This window comes from Zeugodacus cucurbitae, chromosome 5 (assembly GCF_028554725.1).
Source record: "Zeugodacus cucurbitae isolate PBARC_wt_2022May chromosome 5, idZeuCucr1.2, whole genome shotgun sequence".
Classification (NCBI taxonomy): Eukaryota; Metazoa; Arthropoda; class Insecta; order Diptera; family Tephritidae; genus Zeugodacus; species Zeugodacus cucurbitae.
This window is the reverse complement of record NC_071670.1, coordinates 21,487,262-21,501,261: the sequence shown is the minus strand read 5'-3', so window position 1 is coordinate 21,501,261 and position 14,000 is coordinate 21,487,262. Positions and strand designations below refer to the sequence as shown.

The following is a 14,000-nucleotide window of genomic DNA, read 5'->3' as shown; positions in this document are numbered from 1 at the left end:
AGTTATTCCAAGTGAAAGGGGACTTAAATCCCATTTTATTATTAACAATATAATCAACTAAAAGGGGAGACTTAATCCTATTTCTGAATTGAAAGGTCTGACTTGATCCTTCGGCTGTTGAATGGCGACTGCTTCTCGTAATTCTTGTTGATCGTCTTCTTCAATAGTCGCTTCTGATGAGTTGGTGCTGCCACTCAAGTCAAATTAATGTTTCTTTGACAGGGTTACCTTACAGTCGGCTATCCTGGCAATGTATAGCGCCTTCGCTATACTCGTCGTTTTCATCATTAATTTCATCGTTATCGTCTTCGAAATTAGGGGGAAGTTGGCACCATGACTTCATCTTATCGGATGCATAGACTGAAGTATAGTGACGTGACGTTCGGTCTGTTCCTGGCAAGTCTTCAAGTAAATAACGGTCTTTACCAAGCACTTGCTTAATTAGAAAGGGGCCTTTGTAACGCCAGCTTTCTCGATGTTCCAGTACTAGAAGGCTCATTTTCGACTAGCACTAAGTCATTAACGTGGAATTCTTTTGGTTTTGCATGATGATCATCGTATCGCTTCTTAGCTTGTTGTCGTTTCTGGTTTACTGTTGCACAAGTTGCTGTTCGTAGTTTTTGTATATCTTCTTCGCTTGTTAGATTGTCGTGTAATGCTAACAAAACTTTGTTTTGAAGGATATCTCTCGATGAAAAACTAAATAAAAGTTCATGGACTTTTATCCGTAGTTTTGTTTTTCATTGTGTTCATTGACCATTGTATTTTGTATAGATTTTCGTCCCACTTTTTGTCTATGTTTGTCGTTGGAAGTAGCATTGACAAAAGTGTTCGATTAACTCGTTCGGCATGACCATTTGCCCTCGGTGTTCGTACTGCATTTAGTATATGTTTAATAGCGTTGTTAACACAGTAGCTCTTAAAATATTTTGAGGTAAAGGCTGTACCTCTATCAGTAATGATACGTTCAGGAACTCCAAAATAACTGGTAACTTCTCGTAACGTTTCTAATACGTGCTTCGTTGCTGAACTCTTTACTGCTTTAATGATCGTATATTTCGTAAAAGCGTCAACTATCACTAAGATATGTTCGTTTCTTTTCGTACTTTTGATAAATGGTCCTAAATGATCCATATGAACGGTTTTAAATGGTATTGGTACGATGTTATCGAAATGATACTGTCCTTCTGTTTTTCCGCCTTGACTTTTGTTATATACGCATTCAACACATGCTTTAAAATATGATTTCACGAAATTGCGCATTCGTGGAAACCATATGTACGTTTTCATCTTGTCAATGGTCTTTTCGAAACCCAAGTGACCATTTTTGTCGTGACATTCTTCTACCATTTTATGTCTTAACGCTTTCGGAACTACCCATAGTTTCTTCTCTTTTTCGATTCTAAATAATCTGTCTTTCTCGATACAAAATTCTTTCAAAGTTTGTTTATCTTTGTTCTTAATCTTTTCGACGATCTGTTTTATATTGTCGTCCTGTAGCTGCATACTAAACAACCAATCGTCTGATGTTATCGAGACTTTATCTACTCGTAGAGTTGCTACATCCGTTTCTTTAGCACTCTCGTTTGGACACCTACTTAATGCATCGACGTGTTCCATGCGTCTACCCTGACGATGTACAATATCGATATCGAATTCTTGTATCCTTAACCACTATCGAGCAATTCGTGGAATAAGTTCTCTCTTACTCATAGCAGTTTTAACAGCGCTACAATCGGTTACAACTTTTACTTTTTTTCCGTCGATGTAGTACCGGAATCGTTCTAACGTTTCAACTACAGCTAAAGTTTCAAGTTCGTAACTATGGAAACTTCTTTCAGTATCGCTCGTCAATCTACTGTAATACGCAACTGGTTTTAATCCGTCACATTCGTTTTGTAACAATACTCCTGCTAAACCAGCTGAACTAGCATCTGTAGGAATTTCGTGATTTCCATCTACTCGATATGCGACTAGTAGAGGTTTTGACGTCAGTTTCTGTTTTAACTCGTTAAAGGCTTTTTCTTGGTCGTAGTTCCAATTAAAGGTTTCATCTTTACGTAATAGTTTTCGGATAGGTTCAGATATTATTGCGTAACCTGGAATGAATTTTCGAAAATATCCACTCAATCCTAGGAATTTTCTAACTTCTGTAACATTCGTTGGTCGTTCATAATTCTGTAATGCGTTCGTTTTCGCTTGGCCTGGAGTTAATCCATTCGGTGATATTTGATGTCCAAGGAAATTTATTGTCGTTTTCAAAAATTCGCATTTTGAAATATTCAATGTCAAATTAGCTTCTTTTAAAACTTCAAGAACTTTTGTAAGTTTTCGGAACATTTCTCCGTATGTATTACTGCAGATAAGTATGTCATCCATATAATGAATCATATTATCTTTCGTTGCTTTTTCTTGGATTTTTGACATTAAGCGTTGGAATACTATTGGAGCGTTCTTCTTTCGGCTATCTGGTTCAATTTCCACTATTCAAATCTAACGTTGTGTAATATTTATAACGCGCTGCTTCCTGAAGACATTCTTCAATATTTGGAAGTAGAAATATTTCTTTTACAATTAATTTGTTTAAACGTCGATAGTCAATACATAACCTATCATTACCGTTTTTCTTTTTTACAATCACAACTGGACTGGCGTATTGTGATTCTGAACGTTGTATTATATCGTTTTTTAGTAAATCGTTTATCATTTCAGAGACAATTTGTTTTTTAGGTACTGGTACACGATATGGAGATTGAGACACAATTTCATTTGAATTTAATTCAATTTTCATTTTTACCAAATCGGTTTTTCCGAGTTCATTTAAGTTATTTGCAAAAACATTTTTATTATCGTTTATAATTTTCATTAACGTTGTTTTTACAGGTTTATCGTTTATTTCACATATAATCTCATTTTCGTTAACGCAACGTTTTATGTCTTCAACTTTAATTTCTTGTTCATATTCTTGTTCTATTTTTATTTTTCCGTTTTTAATATTTAACCGCATATTGTTTATAAAGTTTTCTTGTCCTAATAGAATGTCACTAGGTAATAATTCATCGTCTACCAAATACAGGGTAACTGGTATAATAATGTTATCGATTGTTAAATTTGTTTTCATTAACTCTTTCGCATGTCGACTACCACCACATAGTCCACTGATTTGTATATCACACTTTATGTGTTTGCAATTAAGTTTTTCACATAACGATTTTCGAATCATGCTACACTGAGCACCCCTATCAATAAATGCTTTTAATTTTTGTCCATTTAATAATACGTCAACTTTAAAAACTTCATCATTTACACAAAATGTATTTCGTATTTTTGCATCGGATTTTCACTGAGAATCATATCTTGTATGCACTTTATTACATTTCTCACATCTTTGTTTACGTTGAGGTTTTTGACAATTTTTCGATATGTGTCCGAATTCATCGCAATTATAGCACTTTACACATTGTGGTTCAAACTTCTTATTAGAATTTTCGTTTTTGTTTATATTATTATTTTCATATTCTTTTATTTCGACTTTCGTTACACTTCGGTTTGAATTTATCGGCACATTTCTTTTATATTTTACTATTGCTGTTTCACTCAACTTATATCGCCTCCCAAGTACACAAACACGAAAACAGTAGTCGTCTACTTTTTCATTTTGTCTACGTACGGCACCTTGCATTTCGTAATGTATTTCTGCCTCATCAGGATAATTACCGAATTCGTTTTTTAAGTCTTTCGCAAAATCGTTCCAATTGGAATGCAGTCTTTCTGTCGCATCGAGCCACAATCGTGCTGCTCCCTTCATTTTCTATACACGGCAAGCAATAAACACTTTTCGTCCCATTCATACGCACGGATAACACTATTTACTCGTTCAACGAACTGTGCTGATGACAACGAATAGTCATTTGTTGGATCAAAGTCTGGTATCGTTTCTGCTATTTCGCGGACCGAATAATTGTTTCAGTTGAATTCGAATTTCCAAAAGGGGAAATGTTATTGACGTTTCTGTTTTCAATGTTACTTGTATTTTCATTAGGCACACTTCGAGTTTGGGTGCTACTTTGTATATGTGATAATACATTTTGTAAAATGCCGCGCATTTCGTCCATTTGTTCTTTCAATGTCTTTTGTGTTCTATCATCACATTGTTCACTGTCTTCTAAGGGCGATGTTTGTTGTTCGACTTGTTCGTTTTCGTCCTCTTCGACTTCGATTTCGTCCGACCCGATCGTTTCAGTCAAACGACTTATAAGTGTTGCTTTTGTGCCTGTTGTAGAGCAATTTCTCTCCAACAACAGCCGTTTTAGTTGCACTACACTCAATGATGAAATTTTTCTCATTTTTTTAAATTATGTACTATGTACTTCGTTAAAATATTATGTACTTCGTTTTATATATGTATATATATACACACGCCGTTAAATCGAATGTTCAAGATGATGTACCGTTAGCCGTTATATCGAATGATCAAGATGATGCACGCTTTTACTTGTTGCAGGTTAGGTTATAAATGCAACTTTAAATTTTCGTTTTCTTACGCCGTTATACACTTGATATCTATAATATTTACAATTGGATTATGATTTTAGTTATCACTAACTTACTGTAACGAATATGGTACCAGAACAAACTAGAATTGCCAATCGAAATCGATAACTTGCCAGATGTATCTAGACATCGATATTAGTAATTGCCAGAATGTTCGAGTGGCCATGTATCGCTTACAATCGCCTATATAATGTCTGCCGGACTGGCAGCAACACACAGTTTTGATAAGAGAGTTGTCGAGTGAAGACAATTCTAAGGAGAGAGTTGTCGAGTAAAGTGTAAACAAGTTAGAGTTGTAAAGTAGAGTATTGAGCAATAAAGTGTTAAGTTATGAGGATTTAGAAGTAAAGATTAGTGTATAGCTATTAAAGTGTGACTTTTATTTGACAATCCAGTGATCGAACTCAGGGTAGAGTTTCAGCGTTAACGACAGATTTTGGAAATCCGTTACAATTGGTGTCAGAAGTGGGATTGCCAAATAAAACTGCAGAAAAAAAATGGCTCAGTTTACTCAAGAAGACTTGAACACGTTGTGGACCGCTATGTCCCAGATATCAACACAATTGTCAGAGTTCATAGAACAGCAATCGCATATGTCCAGCCAGATAGAAGCGTATGGGGATCATATGCGTAGCCAATTTAAGAGGACGTGCTCTAGTATGCCACCGAAAATTACATTACAGTCGAAAGAGCAGGAGGAAAGTCCGTCGAATGAGGTGAACTCATATATAGTGGATGTGTCAACACAGTTGGAAGAGGAGGAGGAGCCAATGGATGTGACCTCAAAAGGAGCAGACGTGTTAACACAGCTGAAAGCGCACGAGGAGATTTTGTCAACACACTTGGAAGCGAATGAGGCGCGTATGTCAAGACCTTTGGAAACACATGGAGAGATTTTGTCAACACAGTTGGAATCGAATGGGGTGTCCTCACAGTTGAAGGAGGACGAGTTTATGGATGTGACCTTAAATAGAGCAGAGGTGTTAACACAGTTGGAAGTGCATGGAGAGTGTATACCATAGCAGGTTTCAACACAGGTGTCTACACAATTGAAGGAGCAGGAGGCACATATATTGACGCAGATGATCCCAGAGAAGACAGACGTGTCATGGACAAAAGATTGTGATATGAAGGAACAAGAATCTCAAGATGAAGCTCCAATTGTGAAACGTCCAAAGAAAGAAGATACATCTGTAGAACCTGTAGTCACAAAGACAAAGGCAAAGGAGGATTCTGCTCACGATCTCTCATGGTTGCTCGAAACGAAAGATCACCTAAAGCTCGCTACGATATGCACAAAGGTCCAAGAGAAGGGCACATAAGAATCACGGAAACCTTTGGAAACTTAAAGCAAAGATTTTATTGGATTGGTTGTCGTCATTCAGTCACTTCGTGCAAGGCTAATAGTGCTCAGTACATTGAAGCATTGAGATTCAGGATTCATAGCGAGATGAAGCAATACAGTTCGGAAGCTCCATGTGAGCGATTTGCCATGGTTGTAGAGAGTCCTTTAGCTACCAGCAAATCAGGAAACAGGAGTGGTTTGATGGCTAGGATGAAGAAATACCCAATTCTAAGCCAAGAGACTGACGAGATGGTGTACGTGGACATCAAAAGTTGGGAGATGTGCCAGCAGCTATGTGTCCGGAAAATATTTGAAGCTGCATCACATCCACGATCCGATGACAGGGTGGAAAGATTCATCCGAAATTTGGAAGAGCATTTTAAAAAATTGGTGGATATGTACCACTCCAAGCTCCATGTGAGCGATTTGCCATGGTTGTAGAGGGTCCTTTAGCTACCAGCAAATCAGGAAACAGGAGTGGTTTGATGGCTAGGATGAAGAAATACCCAATTCTAAGCCAAGAAACTGACGAGATGGTGTACGTGGACATCAAAAGTTGGGAGATGTGCCAGCAGCTATGTGTCCGGAAAATATTTGAAGCTGCATCACATCCACGATCCGATGACAGAAACTAGAATTGACAATCGAAATCGATAACTTGCCAGATCGCTTATAATCGACTATATAAGTGCTGCCGGACTGGCAGCAACACACAGTTTTGATAAGAGAACATCTATTTTTTCTAAATTTCTCGCGAATACCGCATCAATAGTCGTACATCCTTTTGTCGTAGGATCATTTCTTCCATTGAAAATATCTAATGAAAATTTCCCTCTGAGGAATGCCAGTAGTGGTTCAGCTTCTGGCAATGAGAAATTTACATTGATATCTCCCGCAAGGAGTACCTTGCACTCAACTGGTTCTCCGATAATATCTGCAAAAGCTTGCGAACCTGCAGTTGACATATTGAGGCATATTGTTGCTTTTACACTAACAAAATTTACATCGAATTTGCAATTGCAAATATGCAAGACTATTTGCACCAGATTGTGAATTGCCCTACTGTACTTATTGACTGCATTATTATATATAATTATTTGTATAAAACCTTGAAATTTATTCATTAAAATCACCACTCAGAAGTCGTTTTATCCGTTGTAACCGAGCGATCATCGAAGAAACATTTTTTTTAATATGCCACAATACAAAATTAGAAATGAAGTTCATAAACCTCACGCTGTCAGATAAAACGATATACCTCCTCATCGCGGGTGCTAATACTTTCGATTTGCAAAGAAAGAATGCAGACTGATGTGCTGAACACATAGAAGACGACAAGCGACGAGCGACATCTGTCAAATATTAAAATACACGCGTTCTTATAGGCACAGATTTTCTGACAACAGTTTAGTTTTAGGACTTACAACCAACCGTTATGTGGACAAAACTATAATACTCTCGGAGCAACTTTGTTGCGAGAGTATAAAAATAATATGGATGTAAATCATCGTCTTATAGAGGCTGTGCGTCAGTGTCCTTTGCTTTACAAAAATAATACATCCTTATCGGATCGTAGATGTGCAGCCCTATTCTCATGCCCTCACAAAAATCACCACACTCACTATTGTGAGGTTTTTGGATTTTGTGATGATTACCTTTTGCTGGAGAAAATTCAAAAGCTCAAATGCTCACAATTTTCTCAAATATCTGTGACGTGTGAAAGCAGCCATCACAATACAAAAATATTTGTGTTTGTTTTGGTTTTTAGCAATATTTGTAAACAAATGTGTAAATATTTGCGTGGTATAACGAGCATGGAGGAATTGTTCTTTGAAAAAATGGCCTCTATAAAAGTTAAGTTATCGAATAATTGTGTTTAACCGAATCCGGAGAAATTTGGACGTACCTTGCACTTTCATTTGTTAGCGATTTGCTGCCTAAGTCCTAAAACTCTAGAGTCCTAAAACTCTACAATCCGATAAGGACGTATTATTTTTGTAAAGCAAAGGACACTGACGCACAGCCTCTATAGACGAAGATTTACACCCAGGTTATTTTTATACTCTCTCGACAAAGTTGCTACGAGAGTATTATAGTTTTGTCTACATAACGGTTGGTTGCAAGTCCAAAACTAAACGAGTTAGATATAGGGTTATATATATCAAAATGATAAGGTGACGAAAAAAGTTCAAATCCGGACGTCTGTCCGTCCGTCCGTGCAAGCTGTAACTTGAGTAAAAATTGAGATATCTTAATGAAAATGAAATTGAAATTGGCACCATAAGAAGGTTAAGTTCGAAAATGTGCGTAATCGGACTATTGCCACTCCCACAAAATGGCGATAACCGAAAATTTGGTACAAAGGATTGTTCTAGGAAAGGGCATATTTGGATGTAATTTTTTTGGGGAATTGGGCGTGGCCCCGTGGCTACTATGTTTTTTGTACATATCTCGCAAACTAATTAAGCTATATCAAGGAAACTTTCTAGAGTCGTTTCTTTTAGGTACTACCTTATACCGTCCAAAAATGATGGAAATCGGGTCATACGGCCCACCTCCCATACAAAGGTTATATTGAAAATTACTAAAAATGCAGTAAGTTCAGTAAGGAAAACAACCAGAAACCTTAAATTTCATTGTAAAGATGGAACAGAAGATCTGCTCTCAAAATGGTATACAAAATTTTAAATGGGCGTGGTTCCGCCCACTTATGGGTCAAAAACCATATCTTCCTTACTTGTTTTATAATTCTTTTGTTTTTTAACTTTCGACTGTAAATACGCAATTTCATTTGTTTCATTTGTTTACAAATTTTACATCAATTTGTATTTATTTTGAATTTTTTTCTTTTGAAACAACTGTTTGACAGCAAAATGCTTTTTACCTCAATTGGTGACTTTTTAAAGCTCACAAAATATACGTCACAAGAAACCTCACAAATTTTTCCTCACAACTCAGTTATGAGGTTTTTTCAGAATAGGGCTGGTGGTTGGCAGCAAATCGCTCAACAAATGAAAATGCAAGGTACGTCCATATTGCTCCAGATTCGGTTAAACACAATTATTCGATAACTGAACTTTTATAGAGGCCCTTTTTTTCAAAAAACAATTCCTCCATGCTCGTTATAGCACGCAAATATTTATACATTTGTTTCCAAATATTGCTAAAAATCAAAACAAACACAAATATTTTTGAGAAAATTGTGAGCATTTGAGCTTTTGAATTTTCTCCAGCATAAGGTAATCATCACAAAATCCAAAAACCTCACAGTAGTGAGTGTGTTGATTTTTGTGAGGGCATGAGAATAGGGGCATGAGAATATCTATACGATACCTAATTATATTTCGTCGCCTTCTTTATTTCATTTGAAATATATATACATACATATTTACGCATATTTTGTCTATAAGAAATCTCAACCATGCATTTCGCTCTTACATTTATTTCTTTTCATTTTTTTTTGAAATTTTTGATTCATTTTCAAACCTTCAAATTTTAAACTTTTTATACTGATTCTCAATTACTTTTTAAAATTTTCCATTTTTCTCATTTCTCAATTCATTTTCAATTTTTCCATTGAAATTTCATTTTATTTCAATCTCATTCCATTTGGAATGAACCCCGTCATTCAGTCAACGCTGAATAAATTTTTCTTTTGCTTACGATTACCTACACACATACTCAACCAAAATACCTGTATGAATTTGTGCAAATGTGAGTGTGCTTAGCGTTGCTATTCCATTTGGAATATAGTCTCTCAATACGATACCCAATTACATTTCGTTTGAGTTCAAAAATTTTATGCTGCTGCCGATATTAGGTTTTATAATTTTTAAATTACTTCCCGATTATCCTCGTCGCCAATGTAATATCCTTCAATTTATTATAGTTCATATAATTCACAGATATATCCGTACAAATGTTAAACTAATATAATTCTTAATTAAATATTAATAATTATTCAATTCCCCCGCCCGGTACGGTCGGAGTCAACTACTAATTCAGGCACGTTACATATGATATTCATTATTGCTAAATTATGAGAGTGTATTGTCACTCCCTTACAGGTACAGACCTCCACAGTTAGTCTCGCAAAAAGTCGAGAACGGCCAAACCGATCTCGGTAATTTTAGTATTGAAATATTCGTGGAAGCATTAGAAAGTGAGTAAATATGGAAAAATTGCGAGGAAGATAACATTAAGAGAATTTTATTCGAGTAGACAAGAAAAATATAAAAAGACAAAAAAAAAAATATTATAATATTTTGAAGGTTGTAATTGTAGCTTTGTTAAAATATTTTTGTTATAGTTCAATGGTATAAGGTTGTGTCGATAACCCAAAACAATTTGTAACAAATAAGGAAAAGCTAAGTTTTTAACTAATATAATTTTACCTATATATTCGGCATAAAGTCCAATAGAAAATCATCATATATAGTATATGAGGGCTGATGTAATTCCAGAACCAATCTCACTCATTTTCACCACCAAGGTTAACGGGAATATGGGCAACTTGGCACTTGTAAGTAGGCAAACAAACGGCACATTCGGCCTTGAAATTACCTAAAATGCAAATGAACGAACAAAAATACCACTATAACGAGGATTCGCTGGAGGTACTGCACAGGACTTGAAAAGATCTTGATTGTCGATGAACGTTTTTAGTTTAGCCATGATTTTGTTAGCAGGTGATTTACGCCAGATTCTTCCAATTATTCCTGGATCAACTGTTACTAACAGGCTAATCGCATGCCTAAAATCAATCCAATTAACAACTAACATATGAGTGTTTTTGCAACAATATCAATAAGCTTGCGTGAATTGATTAAAGAGATTGTTTTTGTCTTTGTTTTTATTTTACTGTATTTGTGCAAAGTTCTGTTCCCATATGTTCACTAGTGCTCATTATACATATTGTAAACTAAACGATTCAGATTGACCTCTAAGTTCTGGTATATGGGAAGTAGGCGTGGTTGTGAACCGATTTGGATTATTTTCATAACATATCATTGATAAGCCAGAAAGATATTATGAACCGAATTGCATTGAAAAAAATAATTTTACATTTTATCTGATTTATGTTCAAAATTTACTTTCTTGTAAGTTGTATATCGACAAATAGAAACAAGAAGAACATTTACTCATATTCATTAATTTTGCATTTCACAGATTTATTTTCAAAATTCACTTTGTAACGTTTTAAACCATGGAATGGGATCTACCTTTTCTCCTGTGTATAATGCAGCTGCATGGTTTTCTGAGCTGCTTGGGAAGTAGGTATCCATTGGTAGTCCCAGGGAATCTTCACTGGATGTCGTGCTGCCATGATCCGGCTTCTGAAGATATCCTGTGTTATGAGCAGACTTTGTAGGATTTTTCACTATATCACTGCAAAAAATTCCAAGCAGTTCCTCTAAAATTGCCTTCTGCAGTTTTCTGTGGCTACCAGAGAGCCCAGGTCTTCAGCTACTGCGTGTTAACAGACAGGCCACCTCTTAAGCTTGTCGATAAGCTTGCGTGAATTGATTAAAAAGATTGTTTTAATCCTCTTTGTTTTTATTTTGTAGTATTTGTGCAAAGTTCTATTCCGATAACAACACTAGTGCTTATTATATATGTATATTGTAAACTAAACGATTCAGATTGACTTCAAAGTCTATCGAATTGCATTGAAATATATAATTGATTGTTGTTAAAGCTTTAATACTTTACGAGCTATATTTAAACAACTTAGTAGGGGGCGGGACCACGCCCATTTTCGCCAATTTACATCCAAATTTACCCCTTCCTAGAACGATTCTTTTTAACAAATTTCATAGGTTAATTTGTGGTTTAGTTATAACTCTTTATATGTTTTCGGTTATCGTCATTTTGTGGGCGATGCCGTGGTCCGATTTCGTCCATCTTCGAACTTAACTTCTCATGGTGCCAGGAAATACGTGTACCAAGTTTCATCAAGATATCTTAATTTTTACTCAAGTTACAGCTTTCACGGACGGACCGACAGACATCAGGATTTCAACTTGACTCGTCACCCTGATGGCGTTGCTATATATAACCCTATATCTCCCTCGTTTAGTATTAGGACTTACAAACAAAACATTTACTTATAATCATTAATTTTACATTTTCTCAGAGTTATTATCAAAATTCACGTTCTTGCAATTTGTATAATGACAAATAGAACAATAAAGAACATTTTAGCAATTTGACAAATAGAAACATAAAGAACATTTACTCATAATCATTACTTTTGAATATTCTCAGATTTATTATCAAAATTCACTTTCTTGCAAGTTGTATATCGACAAAAAGAATCGGAAAGAACATTTACTAATAATTCATATTGCGTTTTTTTCAGATTTATAAGCAATATTCACTTTCTTCCAAGTTGTATAACGTAAAATAGAATCACAAAGCACATTGCATTCTTGCAGGTTATATACCAACAAATAGTTAGAAACATAAAGCACATTTACTTATAATCATTAAATTGGCATTATCTCATATTCATTACCAAAATTCACTTTATTTTAAGTTGTATATCAACAAATAAAAACATAAGGCACATTTTCTTCTTGCAAGGTGTATATCGGCACATAAAGAACATTTACTCCTAACCATTAATTTTACTTTTTCTTAGATTTATGCTCAAAGTTCACTTTCTTGCAAGTTGTGCATCGACAAATAGAAACATGACGAACATTTACTCATAATCATTTACTTTGATTTTCACATATTTATTATCAAAATTCACCTTCTTGCAAGTTGTATATCAAAAACAAGTAAGGAAAGGCTAAGTTCGGGTGCAACCGAACATTTTATACTCTCGCAATTTATTGAAGAAATTTTATTAAGATAACACACAAATTTACCTATAAATTCGGCATAATTAATAGAATAACGAAAATCGTCATATATAGTGTCTTAGGGCTGAAGTAATTCCTGAACCGATTTCATTCATTTTCACCAGCAAGGTACACAATATCCAGGACTATACACTCACTTAATTTCGCTAAGATATCTCACATATTAACCAATACATATATGCAGAGGAGCAGACCCAACAACAAAACAAGCGATCAAGTACCAATTCGCCAAAAACCCGAGCAAGAACAATTTAATTGGTCAGTTCAAACGATCAATAATAACAAATGCTGCTCCCAATACTGAAATGTCTGAAGCCACTGCAAAGTCGCCGTTAAGCACACTGCCAATGAAAGGGCCTGATAATAACCCAACAAAAACAAATCCTTTGGAGGAACAATGGAATACAGTAACTAAGAAAGCTAATAAGAAGTCTATTAAACTGCCAAAAACAAAACCCCAAGCGATATTAATTTCAAAAAGAGGGTGCCTCACATATGCGGAGATTCTACGGAAAATCAAGTCCGACTCAACTCTTAACGGATTCGGAAATATAGTCACAAAGATACGAAAAACTCAAAGTGGAGAAATGTTGCTACAATTTAGCGGAACAGGTATGTCAACCGACTCCCAAGACAATATGAGGAGATGCCTTGGCGATCAAGCCAGCGTTAAACTTCTGACCCAGGAGACCCTAATCGAGTGCAAAGACTTGGATGAAGTCACAAGCAAGGAAGAAGTTCTTTATGCCCTACAGAGAGAGTTAGGAAATTCAGAGCTGACGAACTCGGCAATCAAGAGTTTAAGAAAGTCCTACGGAGACACCCAAACAGCACTGGTTAAACTCCCTAATGAAGCAGCTAGACAGCTTCTGATCAATAAAAAGCTGAAAGTTGGTTGGGTTTATTGCCGAGTTCGGGAATGTAGACAACCACAACGATGTTTTAAATGTCTGGACTTCGGGCACACTGCGAAAACGGGCAAAAACGAAGATAGGTCCAAACTCTGTAGAAGATGCGGCGAAGGTGAGCATCAGGCAAAGGACTGCAACAATAAGCCCAAATGTTTGCTATGCTTGAAAGCAGGTTCAGATGAAATTGATCACTTCACTGGTAGTTTCAGGTGCCCAGTCTACAAGAAAGCTGCTCAACTGGTCACATGAAGTTTTTACAACTTAACGCAAACCATTGCCAAGCGGCTCACGACTTATTAAAACAGTCAGTTGCCGAAAAGC

General features: G+C 35.8%; 1 non-coding gene across 1 annotated transcript; it reads right to left on the bottom strand.

The window, feature by feature from the left end:
- Positions 1–7,030: 7,030 nt before the first annotated feature.
- On the bottom strand, positions 7,031–7,237 carry LOC128922391 (small nucleolar RNA U3). The gene has a single exon (XR_008471630.1). It is a non-coding gene; the product is annotated as a small nucleolar RNA U3 (small nucleolar RNA).
- Between the last annotated feature and the right edge of the window lie 6,763 nt (positions 7,238–14,000).